This window comes from Leopardus geoffroyi, chromosome B4 (genome assembly GCF_018350155.1).
Source record: "Leopardus geoffroyi isolate Oge1 chromosome B4, O.geoffroyi_Oge1_pat1.0, whole genome shotgun sequence".
Lineage (NCBI taxonomy): Eukaryota > Metazoa > Chordata > Mammalia > Carnivora > Felidae > Leopardus > Leopardus geoffroyi.
The window spans coordinates 28,771,526-28,796,273 of record NC_059341.1 but is presented as its reverse complement, the minus strand read 5'-3'; the positions used below and the strand labels follow the sequence as shown (position 1 = coordinate 28,796,273).

The 24,748-nt window shown below is 45.0% G+C and overlaps 1 long non-coding RNA gene across 2 annotated transcripts in view; it reads left to right on the top strand.

Moving 5' to 3' along the window:
- The window catches only part of LOC123590603, a 32,592-nt gene extending 9,754 nt beyond the window's left edge, over positions 1 to 22,838 (top strand). For both annotated transcript variants that reach the window (XR_006708865.1, XR_006708864.1), the window contains exons 2-3: positions 6,632 to 6,799; positions 22,606 to 22,838. This is a non-coding gene — a long non-coding RNA (uncharacterized LOC123590603). The remainder of the gene's footprint in view (positions 1 to 6,631; positions 6,800 to 22,605) is intronic.
- The last annotated feature ends 1,910 nt before the right edge of the window (positions 22,839 to 24,748 follow it).

The window sequence follows — 24,748 nt, the reverse complement described above, 5'->3', positions numbered from 1 at the left end:
GACCTGGAGGTCCCGCATGTTGTTGCCTCCTGCATGATCTCTGCTTGTACTCTGGGCTCAGTCGGCAGTGTTCCTGGAGAAAAAACCCCAGGTTGCCTGAGAGTCTTGGGCAACATAAATGTCTGGGCAAGGCCAAGGGCAGAACTGCTTGTTTGTTGGTTTTTAAATCCTTATGCTAATCAAGGTGTGATGACAGGCTCTTTCTTTGCTCCCAACCAGGCTGGTAGAATTGGCGTGGGGTCGCTGATAGAACTTTCGCCCAAAAGCCAACTCCCCCGGCTCAGGGGATTGAAGCCCCCATCCACCCCATTCAGTCCAGGAGCTGTGGCCAAGAGAGAGAGATCCAACAGAGGTGGAGGGGCCGCTTCTTCAAGAGCCGCCAGGGAGGCTCCAGACTGGTGATTTAGTGAGAAGAAGTCCCCTTGTTCATCTGTCACTTCCGTCCCCGAGGGCCCAGTACTGCAGCCCAGCAATCCTCCCGGCATCTGACAGGGGCGGCAGACCAGACCGGAGAGCAAGAAGGGGTCCTGCACTGACCTGGCCGGGGGCCCAGAGCTGCTCGGGGTGGGGGAGCCGCGTGTCAGGAAGGGGCCGCGGTGGGGGTGGGCAGGGGAGCCCAGGCAAGCTGGGACGGCCGCCAGCAGACAGCTTTGTTTTTCCGTGGCAGTTTGCTGGTGATACTTCTATTTCCCGAGCCGCCAGCTGAGGGGGGGAGGGGAGAAGAGCGAGGCTTGAAAGGGACAGACTGTGGCCACGAAGAGTGGGAGCCGGTGCTTGGCACAGCTGCGGGGTAGGGGCTGCCTTGACGCCCCGCCCCCTCGGATCTCCTGCATCCGCCCTTCAGATCTCGCGGCCAGGGGAGCAGATGTCTTGCTGGAGAGACTCCCCCATCAAGAGGCCCCCCGCCCCCCCCCCCCCGCCCCTTCCCCCGGGACTGCCCTCCTCCCTGAGGCTCAGCAGGGCAGGCGCCGGGCTGAGAGATGGCCTGCCAGCTGTTGGCTCCCTCGGGCGCTGGCCCGGGCCCTGCTGTGTGTGCCAGGCGGCAGGTGCCACGCAGGGGGTGCTGCTTGAGTCTAGGGGCTGTAGTGTGTAGGGCGGGGGCGAAGGAGGGGGGGGGGGCTGTGCTAAGGGGCCGCTGGAAGGGCAGCAGGTTGTTAAGAGGCAGGGCGGCTTCCTCTTCGGGATTCGAGCCTAGCGGCTGTGCCGAAGGCCCTGCACCAGCGACAGTTACAACATGGACAAAATACTGGGTGGACAAGCTAACAAAGTCTTGGCCTAAACCTAAGATTCCACGTCATTCTGTTTTCACTTGAAAAAAATGGCCTTCAGCCGTGGTCTCTTTTCCAGGCCTCAGACTTTCCCAGGGCAGTGAGTGGTGGAGGAAGGAGTATGTTAGCGCCAGGAGACATTTCTCAGGCTGTTCTGGCAAAGCTTGCTCCGAAGCTGACCCTGCATTCGGCTGGGAGCCCCAGAAGAGGCCACTGGCTGTGCAGAGCAAGTCCCAGGACTTCCCTAGGCTTCGGCCACTTCTGGGACCGCCCACCGCCCCCAGCCTGCCTCCGGAACCCTTCCCACATCTTCAGATGGTGGGGAGAGCAGCTGCGGGCTGCGAGGTCACCATGGTGACTGGCGACAGCCGGCAGCCCCTGACTCCATCCTCCAGGCTGGCAGACCAGCCCCCAGCCCCCAGCCCCCAGCCTGCAGCCCCCAGGGAGCAGGAGGACTGCAGGGCCAGGGCCTGCCCACCGGCTGCCTCTGGGGCTTGCTTTCAGTGGCAGATTCCTCTCTGGCAGCCCTGATTCAAAGGCAGGGTTCCGAGTTGAGGCAAATGGGCATAAACATGTCCCTGGAGAACTCTAAGACGTTACAAATGTAACGTATTGTTGGTACAAATAAAATCAAACTCATTATCCAGGAGATAATAAAGATTATGATGTTAGAGAGAACCTAGTCTAGTCAGAATATCCTAATTCTCCTCTTGAGTGTCCCCCTGGCCTTGTGATTCATTCATTTAATGAGTCTTTCTGGTCTGCTGAAATCTTTGCTTTATTTTAAGATCATTTATTTTCAATTTGTCAGAGGTAAAGAATGACTGATGAACTTCCTTCTTAGAAATCTTCAGCTATTTTAAGGCCAATCAAGTCTTCTCTTCCTTAAGCTCAGCCACCCCAATTATTCTGACTGGTACTTTTTAATGACCTAACATCTTTTTTCTTTTAGAATGACATGGACATATCTGCTCAATAAATTAACATCGGCTGACGTATTTGGCTTTTACAAGTCCACCTGCCAATAAAGAAGAGGCAGATGGGGCAAAGAACTCGAGGAAAGGGTTGGGGAGTCATGTGACCATTTATCAAGCGAAGAGAACCAGCACCCAACCAAAAAAAAAAAAAAAAAAAAAAGCACTACTTTTAACCTTTTTTTAAAGTCTATTTCCCATATCTTTAATTACCTCTATTGCTCTTCTCTGAATCCTCTCTGGTTTTCAATGTCCTTTTGAAGGGATGTTAATCAAAACTACCCATTTTTCTGATCACAGTTCAAGTAGCTACACTGTAGCATAGAAGAATTACTTTACAATCGCTGTAAGTCATACAGCTATCCTTTATTATAGCCCAAGTTATCAGGTGATCTTTGTTTCTTTGCTTCTAATAACACTGACTTATTATTTCAGTTCAGCTTGTGGTCAGCTAGGGCCCCTGGATTTTCATTTTTGTTTTCTGTCCTCTATACCTGGGTCTAACTACCAAGTATTTTTGTGTTAGTACGAGCCCTCTGCCATTTCATTTAACATGTTTTTATTGAAGCAAAATAAACACACAAACCTGGACGTGTAGTTAAGTACACATCCCGATAAATTCCAAAGACGCAGCCCACATAACCAACATTCAGATTAAGCAACCTTACGTTATCAGCAACCCCGAAGCCTCTCTTGTGCCCCCTTTCCACCTTTGCTTCCACCACCCCACCTGTGTTAACCACTATCCTGATTGCTAACACTGTATGTTACATTAGCCTGTTTTTATTCTTTATAAAATATAATCACAGACTGTGCACTATTTTGTGTCTGGTTCATTCATGTTGCCACTCACTTCCACTCTCCTTTCTTGAACTCACCCTTTTCATTAGTGGGCCTAGAAGGATGTAGGGGTTTGAGAACCAAGGCATTTCAAGCTCAGACCTGTCAATGTTGACTGCAGCTAGGTAACATAGTTCCTGTGACATGCCAGATTTCTGAGTTAGAATTTTACTCGAACCATTTACTGGTCATTTTGTCCCTTTCACTCTTCAGAATCAACCCTCTCCTCCCCAGGTCAATTTATACTCCCATATCAGGGTAATCTCTGAGGACATAATGTGTGTATGTGACTGCATTAGCCCCATGGGGAATTATTTCTGTCTTTATGAGGGAAAGGATTAGAGAGAGTTGTGTCTATGTTTAGGGAAGCCTTTAATTCAGATGTTCAGTTCAAGGTTTAATCCCTAGTTGTGGTTTGTGCTAATATGCTGTGGGCATGACAGGTATGGGAGGTGGGGAAATCACGTGTGTTGTTACCGTAGAGAAGTGCTTCCCAGACCTTTTCACAACATGGCACCACAGAGATGATAACATTTATATGGAAAACTGTGGCCGATGGAGAAGATGTGTATGTATAATAGGCAACAAAATGTAAGACAATGTTTTACACCATCCCAATATTTACAACACTTACATTTATGTATATATTTATATTTAAGCAGATCTAGTATATATTTAAATGTATTTAGTGAGTAAATCTAATACATATATTTATATTATTATATATGTTTATGTTTAAGGAATCTAATAGCTCTTCTTTTTCTTTGTGACATATGTAATGTTGATTTGTGTGTGTGTGATGTAAATAGAATTCCAAATCCAAACTAATTTATTTCATATCAACTATTTCAGAATAAAGAAGTTCTAATTTGCAGAATAAACATGCATTGTTAGGGATGCCTGGGTGTCGCAGTGGGTTAAGCGTCCAATTCTTGATTTCGGCTCAGGTCCTGATCTCACTGTCTGTGAATTTGAGTCCCTCAGTGGGCTCCATGCTGACAGTGCAGAGCCTGCTTAGGATTCTCTCTCTGTCCCTCCCCCACTAGAGTGCGAGGTCTCTCTCTCTCTCTCTCTCTCTCTCTCTCAGAATAAATAAATAAACTTAAAAAAAACACGCATTGTCATCGGCTCACTTGGGCACCACTAAAAGGCATATCAACCAAAATAACAACAAAAGTATCCAGTATAGACAAAGCTGGAGATAGAGCTGTGCCTGCAGGAACCCCTGCCACCCTAGGGGCCTTCTCTGGGCTGTGGGCCACGCCCCCTGGCACGTGGAACGCGAAGTCCTGGAGTAGCTCATGGTCGTGTCCATGAACAGCAGGTGCAGACTTTGTGGCTGGCTGCCGGAGTCCTTGGGCAAGTGGTGGAGGCAAAACCACAGGTGTGGGGTATTTCTCATTGTGCAAGCTACCTGCAGGACCAAGTGCATGCCACTTCCCTGGGGGCTGCCCTTCGAGGATTCAGAGGTGAGGCTGCTCCAGCTACTCAGGCCCTGCTCAGCTGCCCAGAAGGATGAGGGGATCATCTCCCATGGCATTCTTGGAGCTCATCTGCAGCACTCCAGTTGGCTTACCATTTGGGACATTCTTCCTAAGATGTTTTAGTGACAGAGGCCAATGCTCTAGAATTGTCACCTTAGTGTGTCTGAGCTGCTACCATAAGTACAGTAGGCTGGGTGGCTTATAAATAGCAGAAACACAGTTTTGGAGTCTGGAAGTCTGAGACCAGGGTACCAACATGGTCAGGTTCTGGTGAGGACCTCTTCCAGCCCATAGACTGATGACTTCTCATTGTATCCTCACATGGCATAGAGAAGAGTCTCTGTGGTCCTTTTTTTTTGGTAGGCCACTAATTCCATTCATGAGGGTTCCACCCTCCTGACCTACTTACCTCCCAAAGTTTCCACCTCCTTATACCATCATAGTGGGGGTTAAGATTTCAACATACACATTTCGGGGAGACACAGACATTCAGTCCATTGCAACTCTTCCCCAAGCAAGCTAGTCACACCAGTTGAGGCTAGGAGAGCTTTTTTTTTTTTTGTAATTTTTTTTAATATTTATTTATGAGAGACCGAGAGAGACAGAGCATGAGCAGGAGAGGGGCAGAGAGAGAGTGAGACACAGAGCCCGAAGGAGGCTCCAGGCTCTGAGCTGTCAGCATAGAGCCTGATGCGAGGCTCGAACTCACAAACAGTGAGATCATGACCCGCACCAAAGCTGGACGCTTAACCAGCTGAGCCACAAAGACACCCCTAGGAGAGCTTTGTTGAACAAGTTCCTGATTATTTATTCAGAAGGCTGGTGAAAAAGTGTCTGAATATGTGTGGCACTGAAAACTTTTATACAGAATATAGACAGGTGAATCACAAATTCAAGAGCCTTGAATTAGGCCCACTCAGAACAGGTGAGGATGGGCACTAATCTGAGAAAATATCTGCTCTAGATTCAGCCTGACTGAACTGGGCTGTGTTGGTGAGGACTGTGATAGATTATCCAAATGGAATAATTGAGAAGCGTTTAATAAAGGGACTACTTACAAGAGTATTTGTCGGGTCAGGGGAAATCAGCAACATTTAGTGAATCATCTTGGGAGTAGAGTGCCATTACCACCCCTCTGCTTGAGGAGAAGAAGAGGAGGTGTGGGGACTAGAACCTGGAGGGTAAAGTACTGTAACCTTTAGTAAAGGAATGTGGCCACTGACAACCTGTGATGTTATGGAAGGATCTGATGGAAACTAAGGAGCTGATGGCTATGACCTCATTGTCTTCTTCCTCCAGCCTCCTGTCAGAGCCTCCCATGGCCAAACCCAAGTGGATGCTGAAGACAAAGGAGCCCATAGACCTGGTCCACAGAGGCCAGTTTCCAGGAACAGAGTACAGAGTGGAAGAAAGAGAATATCCAACACTTTTCACACCTTTTGCCCTTCATCATCCACCTTGTCCAGATGAAGACGTCATGTCCCCAGCCCCAGGACGTACAAAGTCCCATTAGTTACTGAATGACATCGTACTCCCACCTGAAACCTAAAGTGTTAACCATAATGCTCTTCATGTAAGGTTTGGGGGTAAAAGTGAAGGAAGAGAATCAAGTAATTAACATAAAAGCTTCTATTATCCCTCCTTCTATACCTGGTCATGAGACTCAAGTTGATAATTGTGTCTTCCTTCTTTTATTACCTATTACACATTTCCTAACTCTTTGCTACCACCTCAACGGATCAGGTTTTTTTTACCCTCATTTCTTCATAATCTGTGTCCTTTGGTGGCACTATCTTTTTTGGGTTGCCTCAGTTTTCCACTGATGAGTAATTTAGTGAAGAGAATACTCAATGGTGGTCTATGAAGTCTTGGATTCTGCATTTGGTCCTTCCTGACCTCATTGTATAGTGGTGACCCAATTTCTCCTTGGTAAGCAGATCACCTTGGTGAGTGGCACGCCCTCTTTTCTGATTATTGGTTCAGTAGAATGAGAAGCTGAAAATGGTTAGAAGGTAGTAGCAGCTTCTGACTTAACAGAACCTCACCCATGTTTTCTGGTTTACAGGGACCTCCACTGAGGCCAATGAGCCCAAGGTTGCCAGGATCAGAAGCAAACATCCCTTAAGAAGATACAACAGTGAGAGGCCATGCCCACATCCATGCTCCCAGTCTGGTTTCCAGACTTGGGCATTCCGTCTATGGGACAGCACCATACATTGGCTGCTGGTTTAAGGTATGTACCGTGTCCAATAGCAGGTTTTGCAGACTGCGGTCTTCCAGCAGGCACAGTAACTGAGCCTTCAGTGGGCCATTCAACTGGAATATGAAGCCATCTATTTTCTGAGGCATGTGGAAAGACCACATGAATTTAATTGGAACAAACTCTCTACTGTACTTTCTTTTTACTTTTAAGAAATGAGTTTCCTGGTCATAGGCAATGTGATTTACAGTGATGAATAAGGCATTCTTTAGGGAAGGATGGTGCTGACAGAGCATTATGAGCGGGTAAAGCACAAATAAATGTAGAGTATGTATCTATTCATTTTAAGGACAAGTCACTGCCCCCACAATGCCGGAAGAGATTCAGTGTCATCAACCTGTCACTAGGTGACTGGCTATTCAGTTTAGGGAATAATCCCATATTGGGAACTCAGCACTGACCTCTGCTGATGGCAGCAAGGGCATTCAGCTGTGGCACTGATTATGTTAACCTTGGGGAGATGAAGGGCATGTTGTTGAGACTACCATAGCTTCTATCTCAGGAAAGGGTGGAGCAAACTACTTTTTCATGGTTCCATTGAGTTAGTCCCAATATGCCCTCTGGTAGGCACTCACATAGAACGTAAATATTTTCACAACCTTGGCCCATTCATTGAAGTCTATCCATATATCCCTTCCCAGTTCTCTTTGTCACCAATCTACCCTCACAGAAACATCAAGAATAATTTTTGACTGAATATCAGGGCACTTTGCCCCAGCTAAGGTGATATGTAGATTAACCATCACTGTGCTCATGCAATTTGCTTGTGCCTGAATTGGTAGATAAGATAATGCTCAGCTCACAATGGTGGTGTCTGTCACATAGTCACATGATATTGTGTGACCAGGTCTAGGTTCTATCAGAGCCTAGTGACAAGTGGGGAACTGCTTTGTCAATGAAGAATAGTCAGCAAAAGAGGCCACACACCTCACACCTTAGAGATATCCATGTAGTTCTCCCATTAGAGTTCTCCTGAGGCTACAGACAGCATTTTATAGTCTATGTCTGAACACTTTCTCTACCACTGGGTCTGCTTACTTGTGTAGTCCCAGAGGCAGAGCAGCTTGTATTTCTTGATCTGGCATCCCTCAAAACTGGTGGCTTGAATGGGTCAGAGCAGCGTACCTAAGGGTGGTATATGTTATTCCCCAAAATCCACAGATCTACCAAATATCAAATCACTTTGTGGTAGGAAGTGCAAGATGGAGCAATTTGTCACTCATTCTTGACATCGTTCACACCCCTGGGTCCCTAGAAATTTCACAATGTGGAAGGCCTCTGAACTTTCATGGGGTTTATCTCCTATCTCCCAAAATGCATACTTCTTATTAAGGCACCGAAAATATTTGCCACTTCCTGTGCACCAGGTGCAATTGGCACAATGTCACCAATGAAATACAGTGATTTGTTTTTATTTTTTATTTATTTATTTTTTTAATGTTTTATTTATTTTTGAGACAGAGAGAGACAGAGCATGAACGGGGAAGGGACAGAGAGAGAGGGAGACACAGAATCGGAAGCAGGCTCCAGGCTCTGAGCCATCAGCCCAGAGCCCGACGCGGGGCTCGAACTCACGGACCGTGAGATCGTGACCTGAGCTGAAGTCAGACGCTTAACCGACTGAGCCACTCAGGCGCCCCACTGATTTGTTTTTAGATATCAAAATGATCAAGTTCTGTGGACTGTAGTACAATAGTGCAATAGCAAGGTAGTGGATGAAGCCTTGTCATAAAAACCTCAGGTGGAAGTGTACTGCTGTCCTTGCCATGTGAAGGCAACTAGCTTTGCTGCTGGGAATTGGAAAAAAACCCTTTTCTAGGCCTGTAGCTGCACCTAGCAGGTGCCAAGGGTGTTTTTATTTGTTTTGGTTGAGATACCCATCTGGAACTACAGTTGCGATTGGCATCACTATGTGACTGAATTCTCCACAATCTATAGTCATTCTCTACAATCCATCTGGTTTCTACACCAGTCAAACATGAGTTAGATGTTAATGTGGTAGTAATTACCACTCCTGCATCTTTTAAGTATTTGATGGTTACATTAATCTGTGCAATTCTGACAGGGTTACTATATTTCTTTGGGTTCACTGTCTTGGTGTGGGGGAGAGGGAAGTTCCATTTGGAAGGGGACATTTCCCACTTGGAACTGCCATAATGGCCTCATTCCATGGGTCAGGAAGCCAGTGTGAGATTCTGTGAGTAGGTAACATATCTATTATTATTATACATTCTGGCACTGGGAAGGTAAGACGAGTGTGGTTTCTCAGTCTTATTGGACCCACCGTAAGATAGACTTGGACTACTGCTATTCCATTTATCACCTGATCTCCTTGAGCTCACACTATGACTTGTGGACCACTGTGCCAGTTTGAATCTCCTGTGGTTAGCATGAGTTCAGAAACAGAATCTAACAGTCCCTGAAAGTTCTGGATCGTTCCCTTTCCCCATTTCGTTTAATGGCCTCTGGTCTCTCTGGGGAAAGATTGGGGAAGATTCACAGCATAGAGGTATGGCCACATTTCAGGTGCTTGTTCAAAGAGACTCCCTCACCTTTGCCCCCAAGTCAAAGGATTCTGGGCCTCTGGGTCCAAACACGGTAAATCCTGATTGTCCACCATGATTTTCTCCACTAGACCCAGAATTATATATGTCAAGTAGCACCTAAATAGTCTGTACATCCACTGCAGTCCTGAGGAACCCATGATTAGGTAGCCAGTGCCAGAGATCCCTACAGACCCAAACTTTCTAATTACCACTCCAGTTTCACACCTTATTGTGGTAATTGTGTCCACTGTGGCTTTGAGACTCCTGACCCCTACTACACTGGGATCCCGTTTTTTCCCTTTAAACCAAGGAGTCTAATTTCATTGCAACCTCTCCCATTGTCATTTCCTGCTTACAGAAAACAGCCAAAAGCTTTTCAAGGAGGTCTGTGAACACTTCACAATGGAATTCTTCTGGCCTTGAGAGGAGAGTATCCTCTGGCCTCCTGGGGAGTGTGGTTAAGGTGTGGCTGTGCATGTTGTGCAGAATAGATCCCCTCCAACATTCTTAACCTCCCAAACCTTCAGTTTCCTTCTCAGAATGCTAGAAAAGTCCTCATTAACGGCCAGCCACTGTTGAGTCCAGGCTTTTGTTGGCCAGTATAGCTATGACTGCCACTCCCAGCTGCTCAAGCCAGCACATGAAGTCCTGAATCTTGGGTGAGCACGCCTGTACCATTAAATTCTCCCATTCAATGCTCTTACGACTCCCTCCTATATATGCTTCCCAGGCTCCTCCTGGGGATTCTGCAACCCTTTTGATGTATAGGCTCTCTCTCCCCTGTACCATGCTTTGTCCTTCTCCATCTGGGCTATACTAGGACATAATTCTTGCTATGAGCCTGGAGGCAATGAGGGCTGTGGAACAAGTCCTGAGGTGACTTTGCCACATCTGTGTCTGCTCAAATGTCCTATGAATCAGCGTCTCACTTTTGTACCAGTGGAAGGCATAAGAATTCTAGTGGGATTGAACATTTAATGGACTCTGTATGTATGTCACCTTTATAATCAGTCCCTGGGCATAGCTGCCCAACAAGAGATCTGTGACTCTCTCAAAGCTACCATCAAGGCTTTCTGCATTTCCATCCATGTTCCAAGTATTCAGGACCTTCGATTTATCCCTCCTCTGTATATGGTCTCTGGGACTATCATAGATCAGCCACCCCACACCACAGTAATCACCACTGTCAGCATAGCTAAGCCACTGGATCTGCCAACATTGTGTCTTCCATCCGCATTCTTTTAATGCCACTCATGGTGATAATTGGAACAACTATGATGCCACTGTATTTTATTTTATTTTATTTTATTTTTTGAAATGTTTATTTATTTTTGAGAGAAACAGAGAGAGTATGAGCTAGGGAAGGACAGAGAGAGAGGGGAGCAGATGATCAAAAGGGGCTCTGTGCTGACAGCAGGGAGTCCAATGTGGGGCTTGAACTCATGAACCATGAGATCATGACCTGAGCCAAATCAGATGCTTAACTGACTGAGCCACCCATGTGCCCTGATGCTACTGTATTTTATGGATTAACTGCATTCTGTTTCCCTCTGTATGGCAAGAGGATATCCCTGCCATACATCTCAAATATGTGAGCAACCCAATTCTAGAATCTCATCTGAGGGTTATTTTCCTATAGGGCCATCCCTGGTACCATTACTTTATCAGTCAGTGTCCCAATGGGACACTGAAGTGGGGTAATTGCAGAGGGTTTAACAAAGATATTTACAAAGTTGTGAGCAGTGGTTAAGGGAAATCAACAGGGTATGGTATAATACCCTTGGGCTAGAAAAAGCTGAGATCCCTGGTCTTATCTAGGTCTGAGTGGTTACCAGAACCTGGAGAGGGGGCTGTAGTTCTAGGAAGAGGCCACAGAAGAGGCTCTGTGGCCTTGGTAAAGGGAATGCCGTTACTGTCAATCCTCAGCTCAAAAGGGCAAGAGCCTGAGACAGGGAGGCCCAGACTCCAGGGGAAAACCAGACTCTCATCCATGTTCTTGTTCAGGTACAGAAAACCTAGGGGACTCCCATCAGCACATCACCCTGGAAATCCTCTAGCTCTGTGTAGACTAGCTGCATGAAAATGGATAGAGCATACTTCCTGATTTTGGAAAAAAAAAGTCACCTATTAAAGATATTTGGGGGAAACTTGGGGAAATTTGAATATAAGAATTGATATTAGATGATCTCAAAAAATTTCATTAAGTGTGATTGTTTCTTGCGGACAACAGGAAAATGTCCTTATTTTTAAAATGCAGTTTTAAAAAAATGGCATGGTGTCTGTAATATACTTTAGGACAGTTCAGCCAAAAAGGAAAATATGTGGTTCTAGAGAGATGCAGGAAATAGGGCAAAATGCTAGTAGTTCTCTAATCTAGGTGGTGGGTAAATGAGTGGTCATTAATTAATTCTTCTTTCTGTATGTTCAAAATTTTTCAAAATATAAAGGTAACAACATAACAGGGCATCTGTGGCCTCCCATTTCCTCCAAGAAGTGGAAGCAGATAGAAGCATTCAGCAGTTGGACAGCTGTTCAGTAAACAGGGCAGGGTACCATTTCTCAGTGTAGGGTTACTAGACCAGCCTGTATAAAAAGTACCTACAGGGGCGCCTGGGTGGCGCAGTCGGTTAAGCGTCCGACTTCAGCCAGGTCACGATCTCGCGGTCCGTGAGTTCGAGCCCCGCATCGGGCTCTGGGCTGATGGCTCAGAGCCTGGAGCCTGTTTCCGATTCTGTGTCTCCCTCTCTCTCTGCCCCTCCCCCATTCATGCTCTGTCTCTCTCTGTCTCAAAAATAAATAAACGTTAAAAAAAATTAAAAAAAAAAAAGTAACTACAGAGCTTGATAAAATGCAGATTCCTGGGCCAGATTTTTCTGGGCATCTGCATATTTAACAGATTTCCTGGGTGAGAAGCACAAGGGTAATAAAGTACCACTGAACTAAAAGCCAACAGTGTGGGACTGCTGGGTGGCCCAAGTTGGGTAGGCATCTGACTTCAGCTCAGGAACTATCTTGTCGTTCATGAGTTCAAGCCCCGCATTGGGCTCTGTGCTGACCGCTCAGAGCCTGGAGCCTGTTTCAGATTCTGTGTCTCCCTCTCTCTCTGCCTCTCCCCAGCTTGTTTTCTGTTTGTCTCTCTCTCTCAAAAATAAACATTAAAAAAAAAAAAGTCAAGAGTGAAACATCTTCTCTTTGCCACCTAATAGCTGTGTGATCTTAGACAATTTGCTTAACTTCCCCCATCCCTGATGGTGTCATATGTAAAGCGGTGACATTATATACATGCTACTTTCCCTACCTCACTGATTAGTTTATTCCATATTGTATGTTTCTCATGTGCTCTACAAAATGCTATTCAGCTGTAAGGTGATCTCCTACAGGGTGAGAAAGAATAACTATTGCTTACTGAATGCTTGTTATGCGTATTAGTAAGCATGGCAAGTACAGTATTTGGTTTGATGCTCATAACGATGAGGAGAGACACAAATGACACGCTTCTCTTTACAGATGAGGAAATAGGCTTGTTCACAGTTGTTGTATCCATTTCCTATTGCTGTGCTAACAAACTGCCACAAACTTAGTGGCTCAGATTACTCATTCATTTGTTCATTCATTCATTCATTTACATTTGTTCCGGAGGTCAGAAGTCCTAAAATCAAGGTGTCGACAAGGCTGTGTTCCTTCTCGAAGCTCTGGGGGAGAATCTAGTCCCTTGCCTTTTCTAGATTCTGAAGGCTAGGCGTGCTTGGCTAGGGCCCCTTCTTCCGTCTTCAAACCCAAAGTGCAGCATCTTCAAATCCCTCTCTTCTCCGCCTTTCTCTCACTCTGTGACCTTTGATTTGTATGTACCGTCACACCTTCTCTTTTCCTCCAGTCCTCCTGCCTCCCTCTTAGAAGGGCACTTGTGGTTACATTGGGTCTTCCTGAATAATACAGGATACTTTCCCCACCTCAAAATCCTTAAACTAATCACCTCTGCAAGGTCCCTTTTGCCATGTAAGGTAACACATTTACAGATTCTGGAGATTAGGACGCAAACATCTTTGGGGGCCATTATTCTACCTACTGCCATTGTATAACTAGCGAGTACCCATCTGATTCCAAAGCCCATGGCCCTGGGCTGCTCCCTCAAAGATAACTTGCGCCAGTGACATGCCAGACACCCTCCAAGCCTCCTCTTCTTCCATTCGTTAGGATCCCCCATACTATGGTTTATCAAACAAGGGGCTGGTCTGGATTTCACCCCAGCTGTCGAATGAATGTTGAATGGTAGATAGCCAACGCCACAAGTAATGAGTCAGAACAGTCCCAGCAGCCACACAGGTGCAACAGAGGCTTCGGATGAAAATGAAGCCATGTGGCAGGGCTCTGAACTATACGGTCACATCATCTGGGATGCTGGGACCTAAGGTTTCCCATTGCCCTCCACAACACCACTGAGGCACACACGTGCTTTTCTTTCCTTGATTGTAGAAGCAGTATTTACTCATTTTGGAAACTGAAAATAGAAATGAGCATAAAGGAGGAAACATCACAAAATTCTCAAAATTCAGCCAGATTTTTTAACATGGTCTGGTTTGCTCCACTTTTTTCCTATACATTTTTACACAGTCTAGATCATACTATATATGTAATTTTGCTTCTTACTTTTTCCCCTCAACATTATATTGTGAATATTTCTCCAAATCATTGAAAACTCTTTGTAAACATCATTTTTAATGACTGCATAATGATTCATTGTCAAAATGTATCATTGCTTACTTAATCAATACATTCTTTTTGGACAATTAGGTTAGATTTTTTTCCAATTTTTTTTGTGCCATTAACTGCTTCAGTTAATATTTTTGTGCATCAATCTGTGCATTATGAAGTTGCACCTGATGCTGGAGTTAAGCTTTAAAATCAAAATGTAAAACAAAAATTGAGGATAGGTAAAATTAATCTTGAAAGAAATCCCTTAAATCAACCTTAATCCATTAAGGCCGCCAGAAGCTCAAAAGGTAAGAATTAACTATTTGTATTTCTCTTTGCATTTAAGCTGTGGCTGTTTTCCCTGGGGCAGTGGATAACATATGGTTGAATAGGAAAGCTTAATGGGGTAAAGACATTTTTCCTCCCTCCTTCCATCTTTGTTTTCCTCCCTCCAGCCCTTTCAGATATAGTTAAGTACATACGTCACCCCTATTTTGATTACAGCTGACCCTTGAACAACATGATGGTTAGGGGTGCTTGATGCCCCACACGTTTGAAAATCTGTATATAACTTTGGACTTTCCTCAAACTTAATGACTAATAGCCCACTGTTGACTGAAAACCTTATCAATAACATAAATAGTTGATGAATATATAGTTTGCATGGTATATGTATTATATACTGTATTCTTATGATAAAGCTAGAGAAGGGGAACCTGGGTGGTTCAGTCGGTTAAGCATCCAACTTTTGCTCAGGTCACGATCTCGAGGTTCGTGGGTTTGAGCCTCGCATCGGGTTCTGTGCTGACAGCTCAGAGCCTGGAGCCTGCTTCGGATACTGTGTCTCCCTCTCTCTCTGCACCTCCCCCACTCACACTCTGTCTCTTTCTCTCTCTCAACAATAAATAAAAATGTAAAAAAAAATTTTTTTAAAAGCTAGAGAAAAGAAAATGTTGTTAAGAAAATTGTAAGGAAGAGAAAATACATTTAGAGTACTGCCCTGTATTTATCAATACCACAAGTTTGTGTCCTCTATGAATCATCTGTCAGTATGTACATCAATATAGCCTTATGTGACATAAAACACTGCAGATGTCATATGTATAACTGATGCTAGACGTCAAAAATGAAAAGATAATGTACAGTCTGTGTATGTATAAGTTTTTTTTTAATGTTTATTTATTTTTGAGAGAGAGAGAGAGACAGGGTGTGAGTGGGGGAGGGACAGAGAAAGAGGGAGACATAGAATCCCAAGCAGGCTCCAGGCTCTGAGCTGTCAGCACAGAGCCCAATGCAGGGCTCAAACACATGAACCGTGAGATCATGACCTGAGCTGAAGTTGGACGCTCAACCGACTGAGCCACACCCAAGTGCCCCTAAATTTTAACTTTTTATAATAGACGTGTGTATCCTTTATGGTAGCAAATGATAAAATAGGCTAGTATATCTATATTTTATGCATTCATACATGACCTACCTCACCTTTCCTTATTTTTTTTTTTTTACATTTCTAGACTGCACTGTTTATTTGTGAGTTTTTTCAAACTGTCACAGATCTCCAAAAAACTTCCCAATATGTTTGCTGAAAAAAATTCACGTATGAGTGGACCCACGCAGTTCTAACCTGTGTTGTCCAAGCTGTGTTTCCCTAAGTGGATGCTCTGAAGGGTGATTCCTGAGACCAAGTGCATGCTGTGTGGTCAGTGGGGTGTTTCAAACACTGCTTCAGTCTGCTGGGCCCTGCCTCTTGTTCCTTCATTCCTTTGACCAGCTATGTGAGGGGCAACCTGACAACCTTCCTGTGGCCTCTAGATTCCTCTTTAGGGCATTTCTAAAGCCTTGGAACACCCAAGTGTGCAATCTGGAAGCATTAGTGCCTGCGAGCCCACTTGAACCTTCGGTGATGGGGCCAGTAGATGATTGCTTCCCCTCCCTGCCCAGGGTGAGAACTTTTTTTGTGTGTGTTCATTTATTTATTTTGAGAGAGACAGTGCAAGTGGGGGAGGGGCAGAGACAGAGGGAGAGAGAGAGAGAGAGAGAGAGAACCCCAAGCAGTCTCCCTGCTGCCAGCGCAAAGCCTGACATGAGGCTCAATCCCACGAATCGTGAGATCATGACCTGAGCTGAAATCAAGAGTTGGATGCTTGGGGCACCTGGGTGGCTCAGTTGGTTGAGCGTCTGACTTCGGCTCAGGTCATGATCTCACAGTTTGTGAGTTTGAGCCCCACATCAGGCTCTGTGCTGACAGCTCAGAGCCTGCTTCGGATTCTGTGTCTCCCTCTCTCTGCTCCTCCCCTGAAGCACCCAAGTGACTCAGGGTGGGAACTTTTTTTTTTTTTTTTTTTTTAATTTTTTTTTCAACATTCATTTATTTTTGGGACAGAGAGAGACAGAGTATGAACGGGGGAGGGGCAGAGAGAGAGGGAGACACAGAATCGGAAACAGGCTCCAGGCTCTGAGCCATCAGCCCAGAGCCCGACGCGGGGCTCGAACTCACGGACCGCGAGATCGTGACCTGGCTGAAGTCGGACGCTTAACCGACTGCGCCACCCAGGCGCCCCGAGGGTGGGAACTTTTAAGATGCATTTCACGAGCCTCCTCAGAAGGTCCTGCAGGTTTGAGCCCCAGCCACCAACTGTGGAGTTACCTGATAACACAACCCCGGGCTGGCGTCTCTCCTTTGGTTTCCCTGTGGGTGTTCTGCACTGCTTCCTGGGATCACCATCAAGCCACCATGCCAGGCTTTGCTTCAGGGACACCCAAGGCAAGACATCAGGTGTACCCTACTGGCAGGTGACAAAGGTCCAGTTATCCTCACTCTTAGAACCTTGAGTATCACCACTCTGTAATGGTTGATAATTGTTATGCCAAACAAGGGTACCACATTGTTGTTCCAACTTAAATTTCTGTGGCTAATAGTGAGGTTGAACATTCTTTTTCCATGGAAAAGTTTTTTTTTTTTCTCCATGTGTTGTAATTCTTTCTTTGATGTGTTAATTATTTAAAGTATCTTTATGATTCTGGAGTTCTAATCTTGCTGTTTATTGACAATTGTCTTTTCACATATAATGTAATCTTGGATAATATGCCCTGTCACCTGGCCTGCTGGGGCTGCTCAGAGAGGTTTTTTCTTTTTTAAGTTTATTTATTTTTGAGAGACAGACACACACACACAGAGAAAGCTAGAGCATGCAGGGGGAGGAGCAGAGAGAGAAGGAGACATAGAATCCCAAGCAGGCTCTGTGCTGACAGCCTGATAGCATGGATGCTGATGCAGGGCTTGAACCCAGGGCTCGAACCCTGAGATCATGACCTGAGCTGAAATCAGGAGTTGGACCTTCAACTGACTGCACCACCAAGGCACCTCTCCTCAGAGCAGTTTTGCATTTGTCATTCTATGATCACTTTTTATATTCTGTCCTTGGCTTGGAGTTCTTGGATTACTATGAGATAATACTCTTCAATGTAAAAAAAAAAAAAATCCTGTGGCATTTCTTCCACCAAAAGGTTAAGACCAGCTTCCTCATTGTCCCAGTTTGCCAGTGGACTAATTTTTTTTTCTGGTGCACCCTTTCACTTCAAAGACTCCTGTGGGGGTCTTAATTCCAACTCCCTCCCTTTCTCAGGCCCAGGGCTGCAGCCATTAATACTCAAATCTTTGGGTTTCCAAGGCCAGCCAACCCCTAGAGATAAGATAAAGTGAGAGCTCTCCCAGGCCAATGTGGTTTTGTTTTCTCTTCATTTTTTGGCCTTTGGGGGTTTCTCTTACCACGACCACCCCCCATCCCCTACCCCAACCTCAGCTATGCATTTAAAAAGGGTTTGTCATGTTTTACCCAGAATTGTCTTCATTTTCTAACAGGAAAGCATTCGGGCTATCTAGTTCTATGTTGGTGGAAACAGATGTTCTCACTCCAGCAAATCTTTGAGGCTTGGAAAGGGAGGCTGTGCTGATGCCTGATGAGGATAAATCTCAGAGGGATGAATCTTGGGCTCCTGGCTCAGCTGGCCTCCTCCACATGAAGATTCCGGAACAGACTTCCTCTCCGCTCCAGTGCTAGGGGGTTTTGTAGTTTATTTCCCAGGAGCCTAGCACAGTACCTGGCCTACCATTAGTGTTTTGTAAATGCTTGTAGGAAATGGTGTTCCTTACCCTTTTCCATTATGAAACTTCTCAACATTCAGGCTTTGGGGATCTGTGTTCAGTTCCTATTTTTCTTGGAAATATGCACAGGAGTCAAGCTTAGGACTAATGTCCTTATGGTTTTTCCACATTCAATCTATCAGCAAGGCCTTTTGTTTCTACTCCAAAAATATGTCTTGAATGTTCCATTTCTTTCCATGTCCACCGCCACTCCTTCACAAAGGGTGCCATTGATGGGCCAGGGCAAGCATTTCATGAGGGGGAAGTTGGTAGTCTCCCTCCAGACCCACCCACTGCCAGCCCATTCTCCTTTATCAGAGCAGAATAATTAGGCTGCCTGACTGCTTCCAGTCCTTCCAATATCTCCCAGTGCACTTAGATTAAAATTAGGATGCCTTACCATGGCCTCAAGGCCATCGGTTCCTGGTGACGGCTACCTCTCTTAATTTACCATCCGCTCCCCCACCCTCTTGGCTCCCATCCAACATTTACTTTGAGTTACTCAAATCCATGAGTTCTTTACTGCCTCAGGGTGCACGGCACTCTGCTCAATCTTGGAATTGGAGTTTTTTACTAGAATTTAGGAATGCACTAAAATGTCAACAGTCTTTGCTTCCCTCAGGGGGGTAATTACAATTTATAACTATTTTTCCAGTTTGGTTGTTTTATGTTTTTTTTGTGTGTGGTTATCTGTCTACCCCTTTAGGATGTAAGCTCCATGTAGGGAGAGACATTCTCTCTCTTTGTCATTGCTGGGTCCATAGCATATAGTATGTGCTCAATAAATACATGTTGAATGACAGAGTGAACAAATGAATTGTAGGTTCTCTTTAAGGGGTTCAGCCTTCCTCAGCTGTTTTCCTGGATCTCTAGCCAAGGACAGTCAGGGCCTTCCATGATTTGTAGAGATAATTATCTCTTGGAGATCCCTGAATGGGATCTGCCCTGAATTTTCCTTCCCTTCCCTCCCCTCCCCTCCCCTCCCTTCCCCTTCTCTCCCCTTTCCTTTCCTTTCTTTTTTCTTTTCAGACAAAAATCATATTCAGGACTAGAATGAGAATTCTTCCTAGAGAGGGAATTTTCTTTGTTGGGATAAATAGCTTGACTCAGCTCTTGGGGATACAAGATGAGACTATGCAAGGGCTGGTTTTGGGCAGGGACCCAAGCAATAATAAGAGTTGTTTGACCTGCTTTTCAGGAGAAAATGAGGAAAATTTTGTCTCAGTTTGAGAGGAATGGAGAGAGGAGACAAGAGATGACTAGGAGATGGTGACAAGCTGTTTGTGGTCAAGATTTTGACCAGAAGAAGCAGAAGCTCTCTCATGAAGTGGCTGGAAAAACGGAGATTCTGAGGAGGGTCCGGAGAGCAGTGGTTCCAGAGCTGCAGGCCCAGGCTCCTCCCATCTCTCTGCATCGCTATCCTCCACTTGTGGACTCTCCCACCTGGCTGTGTCACATCTATGTAACTCTGGACACAGGTCCTCATGTGACTGCCTTGTAAGGCAGAAGGTGGAAAGGGAGCGGGAGAGAGATTTTCCTTTTGTATCTTTTTATTTTCACTAAGAAGGAAAATATTTTCCGGAAGCTTCTAGGACACTCCCCTTCAGAACACTGGCTAGATCTGGTATTTCTGAGTTCAGCCGCCTACACCTAAACCCACCCGGCAGCAGGCAAATTGGGTTGTCATGATCACTCAGGCCCATCATGGTTCACCTCCTGGTCTCTCCTGGTCCTTCCTGTTGGAGAGCTCACCTTTGGAGAACATCGACCCTATGCTGGAATAAAAATGAGTTTTCATTAGCAAGAAAAAAGCAGGAGATGTATGGTACAGAAACAACCTCTCTTCTGAGCTTTCAAGAATTTGTAAAGTGCACTGTCTTCAGCATCACTGGGCATATGAATGCCTATGTGGGACCCTTCGCAGAGCTCATGCTCACCTGCCCTGCAGTGGTGGCTTCACCCCCAGGGTTAACAGCTGATGTCTGCCCTGATTGCCAGTGGCTATTCCATGATGGTTAAATATTTCCAGTGTCACCCTGGTTGTGTGCAAATCACATGTCGGTCAGCACAATGTGAGTCCAAGCTGTCGGGTAGAGGCCGATTGGACCATAAAACTTAAGTCTCCAAATGGATATGTGAAATCTCTAGGGATGACATGACATCCTCGAGTCATGGAAAAGATGTGTGAGCCAACCTCACTTAGATTTTCAGTGGCCGGAGGATTTAGCTGACAAGTAGGTTATAACTGCACTGTACCACCTACTTCCTGAGGAGGAGGACATCCAGGCTCTGAGGAATTCTCAGAGCAGACTCACAAGAGTCTCCCAGGGGTGTTGTTAAGTTGGCCCGGCTCCTCCTCCTCTCTTTACACTTGCCTGGATTCTTCTTGCCCCTCCTTCCAGGAGTCCGTCAAAGTTTGGGGGAGGTCTGTGCAGCCTTAGCCCCCTGAGTCTTCTTCAGACCAGCCAGCCAGCTTGGGGTGAAGGTGTGGAGTCCCATTCCCCTTTCCAGCTCTGGAAAGAACAGTGAGAGCTTCTGCCCTAGCGAGACCCCCTGAGGGAGTGTGGGGGGCAGGAGTTAGATGTCCACACCTGGAAGGATGTGAGAAGGGGGTCCCCACACCAGGATATTCCTCAGGGATTGGGCCCTTTGTCTAAAAGGAATTCTTGGGCACATCATCCTCCATTGATAATTCCCATTTGGGCTTCTGAGGCTCAGCTGTAGTTGATTGTCCAAGTGTAAAGCCAAAGGAGCCGTTAGGTAGCAATTGTGTAGCAATTAGGTAGCTCAGAATAAGACCTCCAAAGACAGTTATTAAACCAACTGGGATAAAGGCAAGAAGGGGTGCTAATTCTACCTAGCTTAACAGCAGTATAATTTTTCTGGCATTGTTCTACAATTTGAAAGTGGGTAGGAGCTCCAGCTGATACAAAGCAGAATGGTGGCAGGTGATGCAGAACAGGTGACTGCTGATGTTGCTGCCTTAGGAGGATCAGCATCTCACCCAAGCCTTTGCTGGGATGGGCAGCCTTTCCTCCTTAGCAAAGAAGGATCCAGTCCTGCTGGGTTCCTATGCTCTCCTAGCAGGCAGGAGGCAGAAATTCCCCTGAGGAGGCCAGTGCTGGGCCAATCTCTTCTCTTTGGTGCCTCAGATTTACACAGCCTTTGCGCGTATATATATCTGCTCCACTGTGTTGGGCTCTATTCCCCAAGTTTACCTGATGATCCATGGATGCTTCAGCTTTAGTCCTCATGTCTGCATTCCAGCCAGCAGGAAGGAGAAAAAGGGAAGATAATTTCCTGCCTCTTCCTTTAATGACATCTTGAAATTGCACACACCACTTCTGTCAATATCCAACTGGCCAGAACCTAGTGACATGGCTTCACAAAGCTGTGAAGGGGCCTGTTTGCCAAATGAGACAAAAGGGGCACCTGGAGGGGCGCCTGGGTGGCGCAGTCGGTTAAGCGTCCGACTTCAGCCAGGTCACGATCTCGCGGTCCGTGAGTTCGAGCCCCGCGTCGGGCTCTGGGCTGATGGCTCAGAGCCTGGAGCCTGTTTCCGATTCTGTGTCTCCCTCTCTCTCTGCCCCTCCCCCGTTCATGCTCTGTCTCTCTCTGTCCCAAAAATAAATAAACGTTGAAAAAAAAAAATTAAAAAAAAAAAAAAAAAAAAAAAAAAAGGGGCACCTGGAAATAAAAATTACAGTAAATGACAAATGAGTCAGGAGCGGTGGGATAGAATAAGCACAGAACCTGGGGGAAGAAGGCAGCAGGGCTCTGGGCTGAACATCCGGACTTTTCCCTGGGCATCTGCAGGCCTGGGAAGGAGAAACCGAGGAGCAGAAGGTTATCCCTGGCAGAGATGGGCCAAGGTAGTCAAGGTAGGTTGGCAACGTCTCTTTCTGCAGGCTTCATGATTGGAACTTCAGAGGTAATGGCACATAATATAAACACTGTTTTGTTCTGGTACTATCTCATCATAAGTGGTAATGCTGTTGGCAGCCAGGTTATATCCTCCATGGTATACCTCACTCACAGGAGGCAGAAACATAAAAAGAGTTGTTTCCAGGAACGTTGAAAGTTTCTACTTTCCTGTCCTCTTGCAGACTGCTCTCTGCCTCGGTGGGATCTATCACAAGGTGTGTGGGGGCGGGCGAAGGGGTGGTGTGTGTGTGTGTGTGTGTGTGTGTGTGTGTGTGGAGGGGCTGTTGCTGAAAGGATCTCCCTTCTTTAAAGCCTTCGCTTTTACTCTTGGCATTATCGCCACATGATGTTCTAACACAGTTGTATTTGTCTTTATTTTTATAACTATTGAAAGTGTTTATCGTTAAATGTTGTTATATTTGAAAAATTGTTTTGTCATTTCTTAATTAAAAAAAAATTTTTTTTATACATAGAGGCTCAAAAACGGAAGTGACTCATGTCTGCCTGTGTCCACCCTTCCGGTTTTATCTTGGCATTTCCTCTATCTCACCCCAGCACGAAGAGATCAGTGATCTGGATGGCTCACCTGGCATTTTCCAACCCTGCATGGCGTTCGCCAATGATTCTCTGCCCTTGTACCTTCTCCCTTCATCAGATTTTGGTGTCGGGGTTATGTGATTTGTTAAATAAATTAATAACTTTCCTTCCTTTTTTTGGTACTTTCTGAAAATGTTTATGTAACAGAGGAGCTACTCTAACCTTGGCAATTTAAAGAAATCGACCAGGAAGTCTGTCAGGTGCTGAGTCTACTTTGAAGGTGGTTCCTGCCAAACTTTCTTAGGTCTTGTCGATTTCAAACTTTCCACATCTTGTGGCATTGCTTTTGGCAATTTATATTTACCAGAAAAAGCGTTTTTTAAAGATCTCCAGATTTATATTTATTTAATCTTTTTGTCTCTGATGTTTATCAGTTTCTAATTTCTCATCTTTTTTTATTAAAATTGTTTTCTTTATTATACTTGCCAAATGTTAATCAATTTTGTTTCTTGTCAAAGAACTAGATTTTAATTTACTTATTCAATTCATTTTTCTACAAATTTATTTTTTTCTACTGTTAAGTTCACTTTATAGTCTATTTACTTTCTTTTTATTTTTTATCATTTTTAAAATAATAAACATAATTAAGGTCATGATGTTTCCTTTGAGTTTAACTCTTTTTTTTTTTAAATAGACTTTATTTTTTTAGGATAAGTTTAGATAGACAGTAAAATTGAGTGGAAGGTCAACAGAGAGGTCCTATATACAGGTTCCTTCTGTTATGCATAAGTAGAGAGTTTTTATTATTCAACCATAAAAAAGAAGGAAATCTTGCCATTTGTGACAACATGGATGGATCTTGAGGGCATTCTGTTAAGTGAAATAAGTCAGAGAAAGAGAAATACAATATTTTTTTTTTAATTTTTTTTCAACGTTTATTTATTTTTGGGACAGAGAGAGACAGAGCATGAACGGGGGAGGGGCAGAGAGAGAGGGAGACACAGAATCGGAAACAGGCTCCAGGCTCTGAGCCATCAGCCCAGAGCCCGACGCAGGGCTCGAACTCACGGACCACGAGATCGTGACCTGACTGAAGTCGGACGCTTAACCGACTGCGCCACCCAGGCGCCCCAAGAGAAATACAATATGATCTCACCTATATGTGGAATCTAAGAAAGAAAAAAAAAAAATGGTTGCAAGTGGCAGAAGGTAGGGCAAAATAGGTGAAAAGGGTCAAAAGGTACAAACTTTCCAGTTATAAACTAAATAAGTCCTGGGGATGTGATGTACAACACGGTGACTATAGTTAATAATACTGTATTGCATATTTGAAAGTTCCCTAAGAGAGTAAATCTTAAATGTTCTCATCACACACAAACAATTTTTTTAACTATGTTTGGTGACGGATGCTAACTGGAGTTATTGTGGTCATCATTATGCAATATATACAAATATAAAATCACTATGTTGTACACCTGAAAATATGATAGTGTTATATGTCAATTTCAATAAAAAATAAAATAATTTTATTCTCACAAACACCCACAAAAAAACAAAAGTAAAGAAGTTTCATGAAACCTTTCATAAAATGTCATAAAGTAGGGGTGCCTGGGTGGCTCAGTTGGTTAAGCATCCGACCTGGCTAGGTCATGATCTTGTGGTTCAGGGGTCCGAGGTCCACCTTGGGCTCTGTGCCGAGGGCTCAGAGTCTGGAGCTTGCTTCAGATTCCTTGTCTCTCTCTCTCTCTGCTCCCCCCCGACTTGTGCTCTGTCCCCCCCACCCCAAAATAAAATAAGCATTAAAAAAATGGCATAAAGCAAAGAGCATCTCCCTTAAAGCAAAATTCATGCTCCACCCATTTGCAAAAGACTTACTTTGAGGTACCTGTACTCCCTGCCCCCATACATGAGCAGCCTCCTCCACCATATCAACATCCGCCACCTGAATTGGTACATTTGTTACAACCAGTGAACCTACACTGATCCATCATATTCACCTGAATTCCAGAGCTTACCAAAGTCTTCAGTCTTAATACTATCATTCTATGGGTTTGGACAAGTTTATGATGACACGTCTCC